Here is a 16995-nt window from a genome sequence, read left to right as displayed (position 1 = left end):
GCTCGATCGACCGTCGGACTTGCCACCCAAGTTGCTGGAAACCAGTGCGCCTATATACTTACTTACGTTCCTATACCTACGTACATATATAAGCGAGAATATGTTCTTTGACAAGTTTGCGCTCGAGACATGCGCCGTAATGCGTTAGCTTCGACGATTTTCACGGCGAGCGTCGCGTTCATAATGAACCAAAGCTAATCAGGAAAGCGTGGACGCGTTCGGGTACGCCGAGAAGGCAAAACTGCGTTCCAGATTTTTTCAGAGGAGGCGGATGCAGTGACATCTGACACGCAACGTCGTGAGATCGAGCTAACCAGAGAAAGAGAGAGGGAGAGAGAGGTGCAACAGCGACGATTATCTACTCTCAAGTAAATCTCGAGCAGAGGGACTTTCCTCGCGAAACGCTTTTTCGTGCTTTCCTCAAATTATTTGAATCTCGCGTTAGAGACCCGCAGAGTCTCAGAGTTTTTCGTAAGAAGAAGCAGAGAACGTCGTGGCGAGCTCATTAACATATCCTTGTCCCGGGAGAGTTTCCTCGGGCCAAAGTCGTAAATAACTACGCACATGGTGGACGCACATGGTGGACAGAGGGAGGATGGGTCGAAGCAAGAAGAAGAAGAAGAAGAAGAAGAAGTAGCGCAAAATCTTACCTGCGTAAGTAGAAAAGTAGAAACTCTCGAAGGGGGATGACAAATCGGTACAGGATTTCTCGCGAGCGTAGCGAGCGTTACAACGCTTCGCTAATTAAGGACGTTTCTGTAACTCGGTCTAATAAGTTTGGACCAGCAGGCCTGCCGTCCTGCCAGTGGTACGTTTACCAGAACGAGCAGTAAGCAAATGGAGGTACGGTGCGAGTAATCGAACCACCCGTACGCGGTCGATAAATTCATGCTCTGATTGCGCGTAAAAACGGCAATTACCGGTAGCCATCGTGCGTGAAGATATCACGCTGAATTACACCCCGTTAGGTTCGATTTTCCCCGCATGGCACTACGCCGTTCGAGTACGGCTACCTTCCTTCCCACCTTCGTCGGCTCCCACCGAGCGGTTGGACCGCGACCGAAAAATCAGACCCCTCCCGTGTCTGCAACAGTGTCGATGATTGCGCTCGCGCGCATACCTGCTCGTACGTAACGACGATCTTATCGAGGAACGAGTTTGATCGCAAGAAGAATCACGTCGAAGGGGTCGCGGGCCAACGCGTATCCGTTTACCGGAGTCGACGTAATGAGACTTCGTACGAAGTCGAACGACAGGAGATCATAGTAATTATCTCGGCGTCGAGCAGGAAATTAAAATCGAACGACTCTAATGTACGTAAGTAGATACTTATGTGCTCTTGCGAAACGCACCAATGATTTTATCCCTTTCGATAACGAGCCGTTGATCGCGTTGAAAATCGATTCTACGATCGTCTCGAAACTCGTCTTATTAATTCGATGTATTTAAAGTCATTCGACATCGGCGATCGATCGAATCGATCGATATCGATTTCATCGCAAACGCAATGACAACTCCTAATCGACTTTTCGTCGTTTCAGAAGGATTCGGTTCGAGTCGGAGAGCGTCGACAGGAAGGGAGTTTGATTGGACGTGCACCGATCGCGTAATTAGACACGCCTCATATCTCGTCGATGGCATTGGGCGGCACCCGTCGATCGTCGAGGGAAGACGAGAGAGAGAGAGAGAGAGAGAGAGAGAGTCGGACGAGAGCCGAGAAACGAAAGAAGGAGATGCCCGCGTCGAGACGAGGAGATTCGAATCGCTCGCACCAGGGATGTGTAACGATGTATCTAACTGCGAGAGTGCGAGAGAGAGAAACGTAGGTGGGTGTCCACTCGCACGTTCATACGTACGTGTTCGCACATCGCCGTGTCCGTGTGTGTCTTCATTACGGACAGCCGTGAGAGCATTTAGATGATATCGTAATGGCAATTACCCGCTTGATCCTTCGGCCAGGGCTCGTTCGCCAACTCCTTTGCCGGTCGGTGGCCACACCGACTAATATTGGTTCTGCTCATTATACCGAGCTCTTACCGATCGTACCCAAAGCCTCTTGTCCTCTTCCTCGCTCTTTTCTCCTTCTCTCTTCCTCTCTTTCGTTCTTTCTCTACAACCTTCTCGCCATCGTTTCGCTCTTCGTGGGTGTGTGACCACCTACCTCGCCCCCGTCCTTCCGGTACACATCCCGTCCTCTCTCCTTCGCCTCTTTAGGAACCGATCCTTGTCTAGTCGCGATCGCTCGAACAAATCTTTCCATGTACGAGAGAGAACAAGGAAGACCGGAGATCGGAATCTCCGCGACACCAGTTCCACGCAGCTCTCTAAGGATATTCCCCTCCAAGAGGGAAATAGGAAATAAGCGGATAGAAATTACGAGTTGAAGTTAACTAACATACGAGATGCAAGAACATATCTTCTGGGATTCATGTTTCGCGAGAGCTTTTAAAGATCCTTCAAAGTCAAACGACGGAAACGTCCTCGTGGAATAGAATATTTATATCTCAATGATCGATCTCGTCGTAATATTGTCGGTTGGACGAATCGTCCTTTCGATCGATAAAGTACGTCGACGACGTTGACGCTCTAATTAGGAAACGTTCGGAAGCGCAAAGTTTCAGCTGCTCGGTTGACTGCTAAGGGCAGTTTTATCGGTGGACGGTGGACGACGGAGAGGAAAGTTAATTGAGTGTCCTCGCCCTGGGTGTCCGATGTTGTCCAGCGTTGTCGCCGCTACCTGAGGGCGTGGGCGCTCTGATATGAGTTACGAGTCTGTCGTATTACACGGCAGAGACCACGGTGCGGCCACGGTGGTCCTGCCCTTCCCGAGATTACGGACCATTTATACACAGGTACGGGCCATCGAGGAATACCCGAGTGTCGGCTGGCGTTTCATCTACTTTATAAGCGTCCTTGTACGCGTCCCTATCGCGCGAAGGATTATCGGAATATCCTTGTCGTCTGGAGTTTGCAGATTCGTACGACTCCTCTTCTGGAGATCCTCCCTGGCGAGATCTCTTACAGACCTTCGATAACGTAGCGTCGATATTTTCGTTAGGGATCGGTTGGATTAGCGAGCGAACGATCCTCCGAACGTGCCCAGCTGGCACGTTGTATCTTCCATTGAAGCAAGTACGTATTCACAAATTTTACGAGGACTTTTCGTCTATCGTAATAGTTTTGGCGCGAAAAGAAGGAAACGCGTCGTAAGGAACGATCGTGGAAAGGGATGGCAACTGGCACTTAATAATCAATAATTTATTAATACTCTACGTTCAACATTAGTACGGCGAGTAAATCAAAGCGTTCTTGTTTTACGGCTCGCATTCATTACCGGGCAGGTTGCATTCGCTCGTATATCTCCGTGAGTTCCGGAGCGCGATGAAGAGCGAGCGCGAGAGAGAGAGAAAGAGAGAGAGAGAGAGTGAAAGAGAGGGTGAGCAAGAAAAGGGGAAGAATACTCGAGGGAAAAAGTGTAGGAGACGCGCAGAGAAGAGAGAAAGAAGGAGAAGAAGGTATCTGTTCGATGCTCTTGCTCTCAGCCCCGTTTTAACTCGCGATCGTTGTTGTTGTCGTACACATTGTTAGTTCGGTTTACGAGGCACGCTTTAAGTTCTTTACGCTCGCGTTTACGCTCCTTACGCCTTTACGTTTACGATCGTTACGAATGCCCCTCGAGGCCTCTGCTCTCGCGACAACTCCTCCATGCGACTCGTCCTCCTCCGCTGACACCGGGATCAGCACGAGGGGTTAAGGCCAGAGCAAAGTCCTTTTCCACCTTCCTCCTCGCGAATCCTCGCCACGACGTACTCTCTGTCTCGAAATCCTCGTTATCCTCGGGCGCGGACCTCCTCGGAAATTTATCGTCCTGCGTCGACGACATCCGAGACGGAGTCGACGGAGCTTGGGAGCTTAATGACCTCTCTCTCTATTTCTCTCTCCCCCTCTCTCTCATTTCTCTCTCTCTCTCTTTCTCGCTAGACGAGTATACAGCTTAGGCAGTCAAAGTATCGATCTTATTCTCCTTCCTTCTTCGATCCGTTTTCTCGATCCAGCTAGGCTTTTGTAATAAAAGCTGAAAGTGAGACGCTCGAGAGAAACTGTCGTGTAGTCGTTATCATACTTTAGACATCGCGTGACACGCGACCTTCTCTCTCTCTCTCTCTCTCTTATCAAGGATCTAGCAGCACCTGCGAGAAATCGGGTAGGCCGGTAATCGTCGTCTCACGGTAGTTTTCTCGTATCTTCTTTCCATGCACGAGGACGACAAGAGTCAAGAGTACCGGAGAAAAGTGGATGTCGTGGTGCGGAACGTGCGGGATATCGGACCGGTACCGCCGTTGGCGCAAGCGCGCATAATGAGAGTGATATAATAACGACGGACACCAGCGACTCGTACTCGGCGACACAACTCATCCCGACAAAAGGATACCGCTCCCTCTTCAAAGAGGAGAAAGAGTAGAGAGAGAAAAGAAGGAGAGAGAGAGAGAGAGAGAGAGAGAGAGAGAGAGAGAGAAAGAGATATGGTGATACGCACTCGAAAGGAAGGGAAGAAATGCACGGCATGTCTACCAGAGGAGAAACGCTGTAGCCAGTCGAGTTAATTAAGAGGATCCAACCTTGACGGACGTAGCCATTGTGCACGCGCGCGCGCACGCTTTTCCCTTCTTCTGCGATCGGCCTCGTCGGCGCGCGTGATACCATCCTAAACGTACGTTTCTACGTGTATCCAAGTAGCAACCCTTCGTCCTTGTCGTCTACCATTTATAGAAGACATCTTTCCTTTTCGAACGTTCGCTCGCTCTCTTTCCCTTTCTCTATCTAGAAAAAAGTTTAATTATTTTAAAAAAGAAAGGAAAGAAGTAAGGAAGCTGATGCGAGCGGAATAAAGTTAGCACAGTCTTTCGATCGCTTTATTCAACGTATTACCCAGTCCTCGAACGCGATGCAAAATACTCCGTACAAGAGTAAGCGAGTTCTGCATAGTTATCTAACGATCGGAAGTACAACGTTAGTCACGGCAGGGGACAACTTCGAAAGCGTTGCTCGAGAGTGCGCGTGCGAGACGTTTAAAGAGTTCCTTCGGTTCCTTTATCTCCCAGACCTCCTTTTTCTTCTCTCAATTTCTTCTTGACTTTTTTCCTTCATCTTTTTTTTTCGTTTTTCTTTTCTTTCTTTTTTTTTGCGTTGACTTTTTACGAAGAGGAAACGGCAAGAAAACGAAATAAAACTGACGAGAGCGATAGCGCGGCTCGAATATAAAAGGTGGTTCAGCGGCTGCGGCTGCGGCTGCGGCGGCGGAGGCGGCTCGCACGCACCACGCGGAGATATAAAGCCGAGGGGGCGTCTTGGTGACAATTAAGAGGCGAGCGAGGCCACAAATCACCGGGCGGCGAGCTCTAATCACAGCCGCTCGACTACTTTCTCTCTCTCTCTCTCTTATAACTTTTTTTCCCCTCCCTTTCGCACGTTTAATCGACCTTTCCGAGTCGCGTTTAAAGACACCGACTCTCTTTGCAGAACCACTCGGAGGTGTTGATTCGCACATGTGGACTTTGATATTACTTTTTTCTTCTTACTTTCGAAGGAGTTATTACGAAGAACGGTATAAAGAAAAGTTTGTTCTTCCGCGCGAAAGAGCTTTATCAAAAATTCGTACCGTTATTAGCTGGAAGGCTCTCGACAAACGAGACTCGATCGAAAGCACGATGGAGTAATCTATATCAAAGTTCTGGCCGGTCTTTAGCCTTTGGTAATAAATCGAAGGTTGCGTCGTAGGAGCGGAGAAAAACGGGATACGCTCGAAGGATCTCGAGTACCGTACGCAGGTGCGATTACCGTAGAGTCTCGATCCTTACGACGTGCCTTGGGAGACGGAACAGGGTCGAGTCTAGGAGAGCGTCACCCTTCAGAGCGAACGCCTCGTCCTCTTTTTCTTCCATTTCGCGCGCACTTTTCCTTATTTCACGGTACCGAGAATCGAGAGAGTACGAAGCAACTGGTATATACAGGGTGTCCCGTTTTAATCGATAGGAGTTAACACGAAACTCGTTAATGATAAAGTTATTGGAAAGAAAGTTTGTTTATTTCGCGGATACTCGTTTACACCTTACACCTACGTTACGTTCGTGCGAACGGACCTTGCTACCGCTGTTTAATGATATTCAGCCGGATCGATTAATATGGAACACCCTGTACAGCCGCGAAGAGATTGCTATGCTAATTCCATTAATGTCGCATGAGTTATGGTCAGGCCGGGTGTGGACGCGCGTATTCTTCTTTCCAAGAGTTTCTTAACGTTCGGTGAACTACGAGGGGATACTTAAAAGAGGCGGAAGAGTCGACGATGTCCGACGAGTAGAAACGATATTCCTACGCGCCTTGCCGACTGGCGCGTATCTTAAGACCCGATAAATTGAATGCGCGCGAGCGGAACTGGCTGGTCAGGAGGGAGGTGGCTGAAAACGAATGAAAGCGGAGTGCGCGCGAGCAACCGCGTTATCGTTCGCGAGAGAACCGTCGAAGAAGCGGTCTCCCGACGGCCGGCAGGTGAAAAAAAATCTTCTAATCTCCGGTAATTGAGATTCGATACCAATTAAAAGCGAACGCACGAGCGCGAGCAAAGTCGCGCGCCGTCTCTTCGCGGTAATCTCGGTATTAAAATCGTTCTCTTACGTTCCTCTGCCTTTTCGTCTCTGCTTCCTTCTCTCTCTCTTTCTTTTTTTAACTTCCGCGAGGAAACGATAAAGAGAATTCTTTTGGTACTCGTTTTGTAGAAATTTCCGATCAAAGCAAATACACCTTTCGTAGTTCCTTTATTTTTAGCCGTTCCTACGAAAAGATATAGATGTAATTAAGAATTTAATTAGATAGGCGGGAAAAGGGAACGACTGAACGAACGCGCGCTCGTAGGCAGATAGATACCGTTTCTACTTGGAAGTACCAAAGACGGGATATTCGATCGCGAGCAAGCTCTTCCTCGTCGGTTAATTCGCACCCACGCTCGATCATTAACGTCGATTTCCGACCTGCCTCAACACCTCGCATTATGCGCTCTGAATCACAGCGCTCGCGTTCAGGACCGTTCTGTCTCGATGGCCCGAAGGTGCCAACGTACCGCGCCCTTCCGTCGCTCTCTCTTTTTGCTCTTTCCTCTGGATTGCATCCATCAGGCTCTATCACCGACGTTTTCCGTGCGCCATAAATAACGGTCATTCCCGGTAATTGTATTAGATGAGAACCTGTCACCTGTTCGGTACGGCAAGCCCTACGAGGAGGAGAAGAAGAAGAAGGAAGCAAGAGCTTGGTGGAAAGAAAGAAGGGTTAAGAGGTAGAACGAGGACGAGGAGAGCTGGGGAAGGTGGAGAAGGCGAGGTCGATGATAAATCAAGCAACGGGGCAGCACTCGAGGGTTGACTCTTCTCGCGAACGAGGGAGACGAAGGAAGGAGTGCCGGAAAAGTGGAGAGAGAGAGAGAGAGAGAGAGAGAGAGAGAGGGAGAGGGAGAGGTAGGGAAGGTACGCCAGTCCAAGGGCTAAATCATCGGTGATTGCGACGTGGGTCGCCCACTCTCTACCTCACGGATCTTCCTCGTCTTCTCGTACACCTCTTCTCCTCTCTTCTCCTTCTGCGATGCTCTTACAAAGTTTATTTCCACGACGAACGCACGTGCGTGCGTGTTCGCCGCGTACCTACGTAGGCTCTTCCTCTCTTTCTCTGGCCTCTCCAATTATTACCAAGTAATTACGAGCGTGAGATCGTTATCATATACCTACGTATAAGACGTTCCTACGTCGTTATCATCACGTAACGAATTTTCTAACTTGGCAAGATTAATCGATATAATTTTATACTAGACATTGCAAGAACAGCGAACGCCTCGGGCAAATTTTATCGCTCGTGAATGCGATATCGAGAGGATATAAAGTCGACGCAGGACGATTTCGTTCGATAACAAAAGGGGGTCGATAGTAAAGCGCGATGTTTCCCGAGAAAGCTACTTGCTCGCTTTTAAAGCACCCGACGACGATACCACGCTCCACGCCAGACCGTAATTTATTTCTTCATCTCCGATAAGATGAATCTCCGTTGCGCGGACTCGGCCATCTATGAATTCCCCTGCGCGAGGGCTGCCTCGTTAAAGGATTTAAGTACGGAGATTTAAGTATCGGGAATTGTCTGCCGGATTATCTTAACGACTATCTTAACGCGTTCAGGACGAGGTTTCCCGTTGGTGGATCGCTCTCGAAAATCGAGTATTACCTGCCACCAGAAAGATTTAATTGAACGATTTTCCAACTTTCTCGTTGAAGATTGATGCTCGTTGATTAGCTTACGATTTATCGGACAGCAGTGGACGACTATGTAAAATCACTTTCCAAATTACTAGTATAATCCAGATAGGAATCGAGCGTTCCATTCGTTTCGGTGCCTAAACCTAATATGTAACTATTAATAGTCGAAACGAGGTCAATGGCAAGATGGACGAATAATAAGAAGGATAAGAAGTGGGGAGGAATGGGAGAAATCAAAGAAAGAAACTAGTAGAAAAGAGTAGAGCTCTGGCGTCTAATCGTGCGGTCCGAAGCAAGCGAGCGTAATTTATTTCTTCTTCCTCGATAAGATGAATCTTGTGACGGGACGAATGGGAGGCAGAGAGAAAAAGAGAGAGAGAGAGACAGAGAGAGAGACGGAGAGAAAGAAAGAGGAGAAAAAAGAGAGGGAGAAGCGGCATTCGATGTTCTTAAGTATCTATTTATAATAAGGCGATGCCTTGGGACGTTGCCGATCGCTACCGAGTACGCTACTTACGCTAGCCCGTGCGAGTTGCGCGCTACACTACGTCGTCTCGTCAGCGTGGATCCATTAGTCAACGGTTGACACGCTGACGGCTACCGTATACCAACTACCGTTCGTTCGTCGGAGGACCGACCGAGGAATCTTCTATATGGCTGAATCTGATCGCTCTTCTATCTATCTCTCTCTTTCTTTCTCTCTCTCTTTCTCTCGAGCACCAGCAGGAGTAACAGCAACAGCGACGGGCAACGGCCAGTTAATGCTATGCCTCCTCGCGACGGTGACACTGCTGGAGAAAAGCGTGCATTATCGTAGAGGAGAAGAAGGTTACGGGAGAGGAAGAGGTGGAGGTGGAGGTGGAGGTGGAGGAGGAGAGGAAGAAGAAGGAACACTATAAACTACTAAAGTCGACTGGAGAGATCGAGCACGCACGGTCACGCTGACACGCGCGCATTTATTACGGTGGATCGCGCCACTCCGATTCTTCTTCTCCTTCTTTTTTCTTTCTCTCGTTGCTCTGTCTATCCGTCCGTCCGTCTGTCTCTCTCTCTCTCTCTCTGTTTCTCCCTCTCCCTCTTTATGCCAGATTAAATAATGCTTAACCAGCGTATTAGCGAGTCTATCTTCCGATCGACGTCGCTCCGGATTCGAGACTGGTCCCTTAACGATCCATTGCTAAACTCGTCCGGCAACGCGAAATTGCTTGCTCTTCTCGTCTGATTTCTTTCCTCCTTCCCTTTCTTCTTCTTCTTCTTCTTCTTCTTCTTCTTCTTCTTTTTCCTTTTCTACGTAGATCGAAGACCGAGTTGGAAAAAGTAGAACGATCGGTCGAGCGATGTCTGGTAGGCAAGGAATTCAAAGATATTTCGTCTATCTCTTATCAAAAGCTTTTACGAGGCATTAACGAGACGCAAGGATTAGAGTCTAGATGGCTATGCGACGCCTTTCGGAGAAAGAATTCACGCGACTGCGACGAACGCGTGCTCGCTCGAACGCTCTACGTACGTACGTACGTACGTAGTGTGCGTAGGTGAACCTTCTTGGTCCGGGCACGCATCTTTCAACCGCCATTACGGTGCCTCCGGGCGTCCAAAGCGTCGGAGGAGTTATGTTGGCAAGCGTGTATCGCGGTATTTATAATGCCGTGCTTAATTGTTGTCCGTAGATCAAGCGCGCGTCGTAACTTCACCGGAAATCCATGGCGCCCACGTCGAAAGTTTTCTCCTTTCTCTCTCTACCTTTCTCTCTCTTTTGCACGCTCGCTCACTCACTTATTCACGTTTGACCCTCTCGTATAATTTCAACGATCGCCGGCGGGTCACCTCTTTCGCGATAGAATCGTAAACTCTTCGTCCTTTTCGAGAATTAACGATCCATGGCGACACTCGATCGATCCGATCTTAACGTCGATCGAGAACCTCGTTTGATTTACCGACCATCTTAACTCGATACTTTCGGTCCGCTATTACTTCCCGATATATCGACCAACGTCACCTCGATTCGATACATATCCTCTTCCGCGTAGCATTGTCTTCTCTTTCTTTCGATATCACTTTGTCATTTCGTCCGATCGCGGATAACGATAAGATAACAAATAAGTACGTGATCCGATCGGGACAACGTTGTGACATTTAAAATCACGGACGATCGAGCCTACATTAGCGCCAATCAAAATCCACTTCTACTCCCGATGGAAGGACGATCTTACACGAGGTTGCTAGCGAGCGTACGTACATCGATCCTTCGGCGTTTCGTGTGTGCGCAGCGAAGTTGAATTAATTAACTCCGTGGTGCCACGCCGTGAATATTAAGCAGACACGAGGATCCGAGCAGGGCCGTCTTTACACCCTGTGCGAGCTCCGTCTTTCTCTACTTCTCTCTCTCTCTCTCTCTCTCTCTCTCTCTTTCTCTCTCTTTCTTTCTCTCTCCCTCTGTCGCTCTCGCTTCGTCTCTTAGGCCGTGTCGCTGAGATGATGAGGTGCTCGTTTGAATTCTGATGCGTCCTCGCGCCTTCCACTTGGACACTGTCTTTCATTAGGCAATAAATGGCGCATGGGCACGAGCGAGAAGAAAAAGGATGATTTGCCTACCGAATTGATTGCTCCGCTAATTGGCCATACGATCGTTTTTAACACGTATTGCCTACCTCGACCATCTTATCGATGCATATATGTATATATGTATATGTACGTATATTCTTTAGAAACGCTTCCATCGTATTTCAATTCGTTATCGCTCTAGCGTTGCGTTATTAGCTAAACGTTGCTTAACGCGTTAGTTTAATCGTGCAAATCGCGATTCGATTCGTCGAAAAAGTTGGCTCTTGGTCTCTCAAAAAATTGCAGGTCGACTAGAAAACGATGCGTCCCTGGTGGTCGGTAGAAGTTATAGGTGGCTACCGCACGGCTGCGTTGGAAGAAACTTTAACCTCGGCGAGGAAGAACATAGAAGACGACCGCGAACAGGCATCGTCTCGCTACGCGCATCCTGAGATTCCCTAAGTGTGGTTCTATGTACTCGCGAGGCGACTCGGTCACTGCGAAGTAATGTTACGCGTCAATCGACCTCCAACCCAGTGCCAACCCAATGGATAAACTCGAGAATAAACGGAACGAAAGTTTATGGAAAATCTACGTTCCTTGAATTTCTTTAGTCTCTTAATGATCTTAAAGAAAAATACAGAATGATTTAATACGTTTGAAATAGAAATCAATCAGAGAGGTTGGTTGCTCGAGCACCGTTATTCTTTAACGAAAGGTCTCGAACGACATCCATTAACGTCGTTCGATGATTCCAGTTATATATGGAGCACAAAGGAGTCCGCCCCTGGAAGAAGGAAAGGCACGTTCGAAGGAGCAACCTGCGAAGATCGTTCGCGGTACGTTTAACGCTGAAGTCCTCGCGGTAACGCCAACTGGAGCTTTCTCGAGGCACGCAAGCCGTTTTCGACACCACCGCGTGCCGCACGCGGAATTCACTTAAGCCGGGAATGCGAGCCTCGTGTCCGCGCTATATTCTCCCCCATTTTCTTTCTCTTTTCTCTTTTTCTTAGATGCTCTTTCTTCTTAGCAGCTTCCGTCCTTATTCGCCGTGCATAATGCGGACGTTCCGTAGCTTCGAGTCGGACCGATACCGATTTGGATTCCGATCTCGTACAGGTGCGATCTCGAGAGAGAATCGAGCCGATAGAATCGATAGAGCCGCGGAATAAACGAGCCACTCTTGCCGCTCTTGGATCTCGTGCCTACGCTTAAGGTACTTCGATCCTTTTACCTTTTACGCGTACGTTCTCTTTCTCTTCCTCTTTCTCTCTTTTTCTCTGCGTGCGTACCTATCTGTTTTCCATACCGATAGTCCATAAATTGATATCTTCATTTCTGCTGTCCAAAGGCGTGGACGCTGTTAATATTTTTTTTTTACCGTATACGACTTTGTACACTGAAATCAAAGAAAGGAACTCTTTGATATCACCCTTATTCCTCTTATTTTTATCCTTCGTGCAAATACGGTTTTTACTCGTTCGAGTAACAACTCCGTTCTCCGTTCTTATCGAATGAAACGAAGTTTTGAAGTGACGATGATTGATCGATAGAAATGTACTTTGCTTTTGTTCAAATTTTTCTAAATAGTTGATTGAAAAGTCGTCGATCATATTCTCGAAGGTAGAAAAAAAATTCTGCACGTCGACCGGTTAGCACAGATTTAAATCACGCGAAGTAATCGTTAGTCGATCTATGGTCGAAGCGGCGTTAGAGGAGTCTACTACGAGCGTATGCGTGTTGGTGTTGTCAAAAGTACCGCCGTTGAGAAAGAAAAAGAGAGAGATAGATAGAGAGAGAGAGAGAGAGAGAGAGAGAGAGAGAGAGAGAGAGACGACCGGTGGAGCGATCTCGGACACACCGGCTGCTTTCCGATATCGACTAGAGGAGCGGCAGGAGATAGCGGTTTTCTTATTGAACAGCGATTATAAGCCGAACGACGGCGAGTTGAGACACCCCTTCTGTCTGTCTCTCTCTTTCACCCTTCTTTTCCATCGGAAGCGTATCGACGTTGGTACACGAGTACTGCATTACTCGCTTCGGTAAGTCGCCCGGTAACCGCTTTGGTAAGAAGCTACTGAATCACCCGATACGACCACCACGACTCTTTGACGGCTTCGGTTCTTCTTCTATCTACCTTCTCCTTTTCTCTCCTTTTCTCTTTCTTTTCTTCTCTTTTTAATCCACCCACTACGAGACTTTCTCTTAATTTCATCATCGAAATCTTTCCAAAAAAGTTGATATCGCTTTTATCCTTTAAAAGTGAAACGTAAATGATAATATCGTAAAGTTGAATGTTACTTAATAGCTCGCGAATAGAGTAATTAATTCGGTAATTCTCGTTGAAGCTGATGTTAATCCTCGTTCGTTTTATTCTGTCACGAGAACAGTCGCGCGCGCTCGAGAGAGAGAGAGAGAGAGAGAGACAGAGAAAAGGTTCCGTAAAGCGAAGGAAAGCGGCCGCTGACTCACGCTGCGGTGTCCCCTTCTTCCTTCACTTGTTCTCTCTGTATGGAGCCGCTATAGATCGGTTAGGAAGGAACGCGCAATTATAAATACGTCCCGACACGAGTCCGTGGCGTGCAACGCGCTGCCGCTAGTCATTTTTCGCTCGCGAATTAAAGGCGCGCGTGTCCGATACGCGTTTCGCGCAAACGAGAGCGAGAACTCGACTCTCTCGCTTCTCGATTGTGAGAGAAATTGTGCAACGACAGGTGTGCTGTGCTAGCTGTTCGACCCACCGCGCTGCCGGCTTTCGGAATTTTTTCAGATTCCATTATCAGATAATTTACCGTTATTGTTCTTCCGATATACACCGTCTTTGCTTGTCGTCGTCCTCGTCGTCGTCGTCGTCGTCGTCGTCGTCGTCGTCGTCGTTGTCGTCGTTTCACTTCGTATAACTCTCTAGTTTGCTTATTTTAAAGAACGAAGAATGTTGAGCGTTATCGCCGGTCGACTAGAAAGCGCCGCTCGGTGCACGCTTGACCGATACTATAATACTTTGTTGTCTCACAACTTTCTATTATTATTTTATATTATAAGCGTCTCGTTAGTCTTTCAACCCTTAGGTTGGTGGCGTTAATCTTCGAATCGGACTCTCGACATCGCATTTTCTATCTATCCGCGTATTCGCTCTCTCTTAATTAATTATAAATAAATAAATAAATATATATATATATAAAGATACACACGCACACGTATATGTAATATCTGCATACGTTGCGGCTCGAACGTTCGACGTTATTTATGGTCCGATTTGTGCCGTACGTGCATACATACGTACTTACGTACCTATGTACTTTTTCTTTTTAACGCGAACAAAGGACAATCCTCGGGGTCCTCGATCCCGTACTCGCTCGCTCCCTCCGCGAGAGGATAAGAAGGCGCGGAATAAAAAAGGAGGAGGAAGGAGAGAGAAGAAAAGGAGTCGAAGAGGTACGACGTAGGCGTTTCGAGCATACAGGTGCGACGGCACCGAGAACCGTGGATAACATCGCTTAATCACACGTGACTCAAGCACGGCGCGACTCCACCCACATCTCCCTCCGTATCTCCCGCGGATTATCTATGCAAAAATAAATAAGCTACTAAGTAACGACCGGTCGGTCGCGCTCCTCTCCTCTCCTCTCCTCTCCTCTCCTCGCATCTCTCTTCTCTTTTTCTTTTATACGTTCGCGAGAGAGACGCCAGAGAAAAGTCCGGTACACGAGGTATATTACTCTCGTTGTGCTGCCGCGCTCCCCGTCGAACGATTCGCGAGGCGTCGCGCTATTTATTTTTCCTTGGACGCCGATGGCGAAGAATGGGCCGAGGCTTCTTCGAGAGGTATCGTTTATTGATTTACAGTCGCAGATATCTCTCTCCTCGATTAAAATCGGAGTTCTACATTATTATGTGCGAGGATACAACGCCGCCGCCTGCATGCGCCCTGCATAATGCACGTTTCGTTTTGCCGATTATTATCGATTATTATCGATCATTATCGATCATTATCGATCGTTGGAATTAATCGTGAAAATGAAAGGACTCGAGTGTACCTGAACTACCCGAGAAAAACCTTTTACTCCTCGTGGACTCGTTCCGATCGGATCGTTCTATCGGCCTTTCGAGAATCTCGGCGGTTTCGACCGTTCTCCAAAGTTTACGATCGAAACGATAGATTTTACGAGGCTCGATCCCACGTGTCTTTCACCTCCGTTTCAATGGATTCGCACGTTCGATCTATACGATTTATACTTTTCCTTCCGTTTCGTGAACGGCGAAGCGGTGGCATCGTAAGTTGGTAACTTTGTAGAGCTCGTTCGTTCGCGAGTGGAACGATGGTAAGCGAGCGCGCGGTGTCCTTGTGGAGGGTGGTGACACACGTGACACGCACGCTGATTTCAAAGACCCCATCTATGGGAATACCTGTCCATGAGCTCTTCCGATATTATGGTGGGTTAAATCAGCTCCGAAGGAATCTCGAAAGACATGGGTGTTCAATTACCTGATCATAAACCTTTACTAGCCTACGACCAAGAGAACGGCTAAGACAAGGAGGAGAAGGTGAAGGGGGCCGAGGAAGTGGAAGAGGACGACGAAAATGTTCTCGTACTCCTCCGATACGATTCCCCTAAGCGAACATCGTGACGATCCAATAGGACTTTACTTTACGATCTCGTAGGACATACCCCCGCCTTTTTCTCGAGAAGAGCTAAGAATCATCGCCGAGGAAATATAGATACGTTTTATCGTATTTTACATATTTTACCGTGGTACGACGATATCGCGAAAGAAATCTCTCTCTCTCTCTCTGTCTCTCTCTTAGGCGCGCGCGCACACACATTCGCGCGACTTAAATCGAGGCTCGAGAAGTTGGACGAGCCACTTTCATACGATCGTAAACTCGGTCTTTTCTTTCTTAAAATCATTTTTTCACATTTCCGATCGAACGCGTAGCTACGTATGTATGCGTTTAAATGAGAGATAATTATTATCATTTTCTAGTTCGCATAATCGAATAGAAGAGATCTAAAAATGGCCAACTATCGCGATTCTATCTACTCCACTCTCTCGTGCACCTTGCCTTCGCGATCCTTCGTTGCGGATAGTCGCTATTAAACGCGTTTCATTCTACCAGCTCATCGGGAAGATCGCGCCTTGTCCAAGGCTCGTAAATTCCAATCGGCGGGCAACGAGCGAACGGGCTTCCTCTCCCATCGGTGGCCCCAGGCAATGACTCGTTGTTAAAACCTGAACTGCGTTAGGAAAAAATCGAAGCCGACATTTTTTCGCTATTATCTTAACACGTTTATTGTCGTCTCGTTCACGACCCTTAGGATTTCTTTATTCGAACTCGAACATATTTCTACCGTAGTTGTGAAAAATATTTTTATTCGTTCTTCGATTCTAAAATATATATAAAAGTGCGATAGAATCCGTAGTCGATGCAAATCACTCGCGTCGTTCTTTCGCCTTCTGTCAGAAATCCCGAAAAAGAAACCGGATGGATTCCGGATTTCGAGGCAATCGTCCAATCGGATTCCACGTAGGTGTCGCCGCGCATACCACGAGACGTTGGATTATACGTCGTACACGCGTTTACATGAATCATCGTGCGTCGAGGTCCGGATGGTCAGGGCTCAGCTACACCTGTTTACGCGTCCGATCCACCCACGGAGAGGATCGTTCGGAGGAGACGCGGATCGGATCGGTCCAGAGGCGCCTAAGAGGGGGGACGAGGTAAAAGAGAAGGAAGAGGAGAAAGAGGGGAAAGAGGAGGAGGAGGAGGAGAAGGAGGGCTCTCTTAACGGCCGGTGGTTCGAGTCGGCGAGCTTCGTGTGAGGTAACGACATAAAATCCCGAGATCTTACTTATGCTCGAGCCGGAGCTCGCGCGGTAATCTTCTCTCGAGGACCCTCTCTCTCTTTCTCTTTCTTATTTAAGCGCCACATTTCTTTCGAGCGGCCTTCCTCCGTGCGTGGGGAAAGCGGCCACCTAACTGTCCCCCGAACGAGCGCATACGACGTCGGCTCGGCGACGTTTATTGCGTTTCCGAGGCGGCGGATATCGTCCGCGACGTAGAGAACTCGTAGACCCCACGCGTACGATCTTCGATCGATCGAATATTCCGTACGCAATGGACGGATGGACGTGTCGAGGACGACGAGGACGACGAGGT

The 16995-nt window shown here is 48.1% G+C and overlaps 1 long non-coding RNA gene across 1 annotated transcript in view; it reads left to right on the top strand.

Annotated features, from left to right (window-relative positions):
• Positions 1-12651, top strand: part of LOC127066927 (uncharacterized) — a 48033-nt gene extending 35382 nt beyond the window's left edge. Inside the window, exons 3-4 of the long non-coding RNA XR_007782525.1 lie at positions 1542-10982; positions 11142-12651. This is a non-coding gene — a long non-coding RNA (uncharacterized LOC127066927). The remainder of the gene's footprint in view (positions 1-1541; positions 10983-11141) is intronic.
• The last annotated feature ends 4344 nt before the right edge of the window (positions 12652-16995 follow it).

This window comes from Vespula vulgaris, chromosome 10 (genome assembly GCF_905475345.1).
Source record: "Vespula vulgaris chromosome 10, iyVesVulg1.1, whole genome shotgun sequence".
Taxonomy (NCBI): Eukaryota; Metazoa; Arthropoda; class Insecta; order Hymenoptera; family Vespidae; genus Vespula; species Vespula vulgaris.
This window is presented reverse-complemented; position numbering and strand designations above follow the sequence as displayed.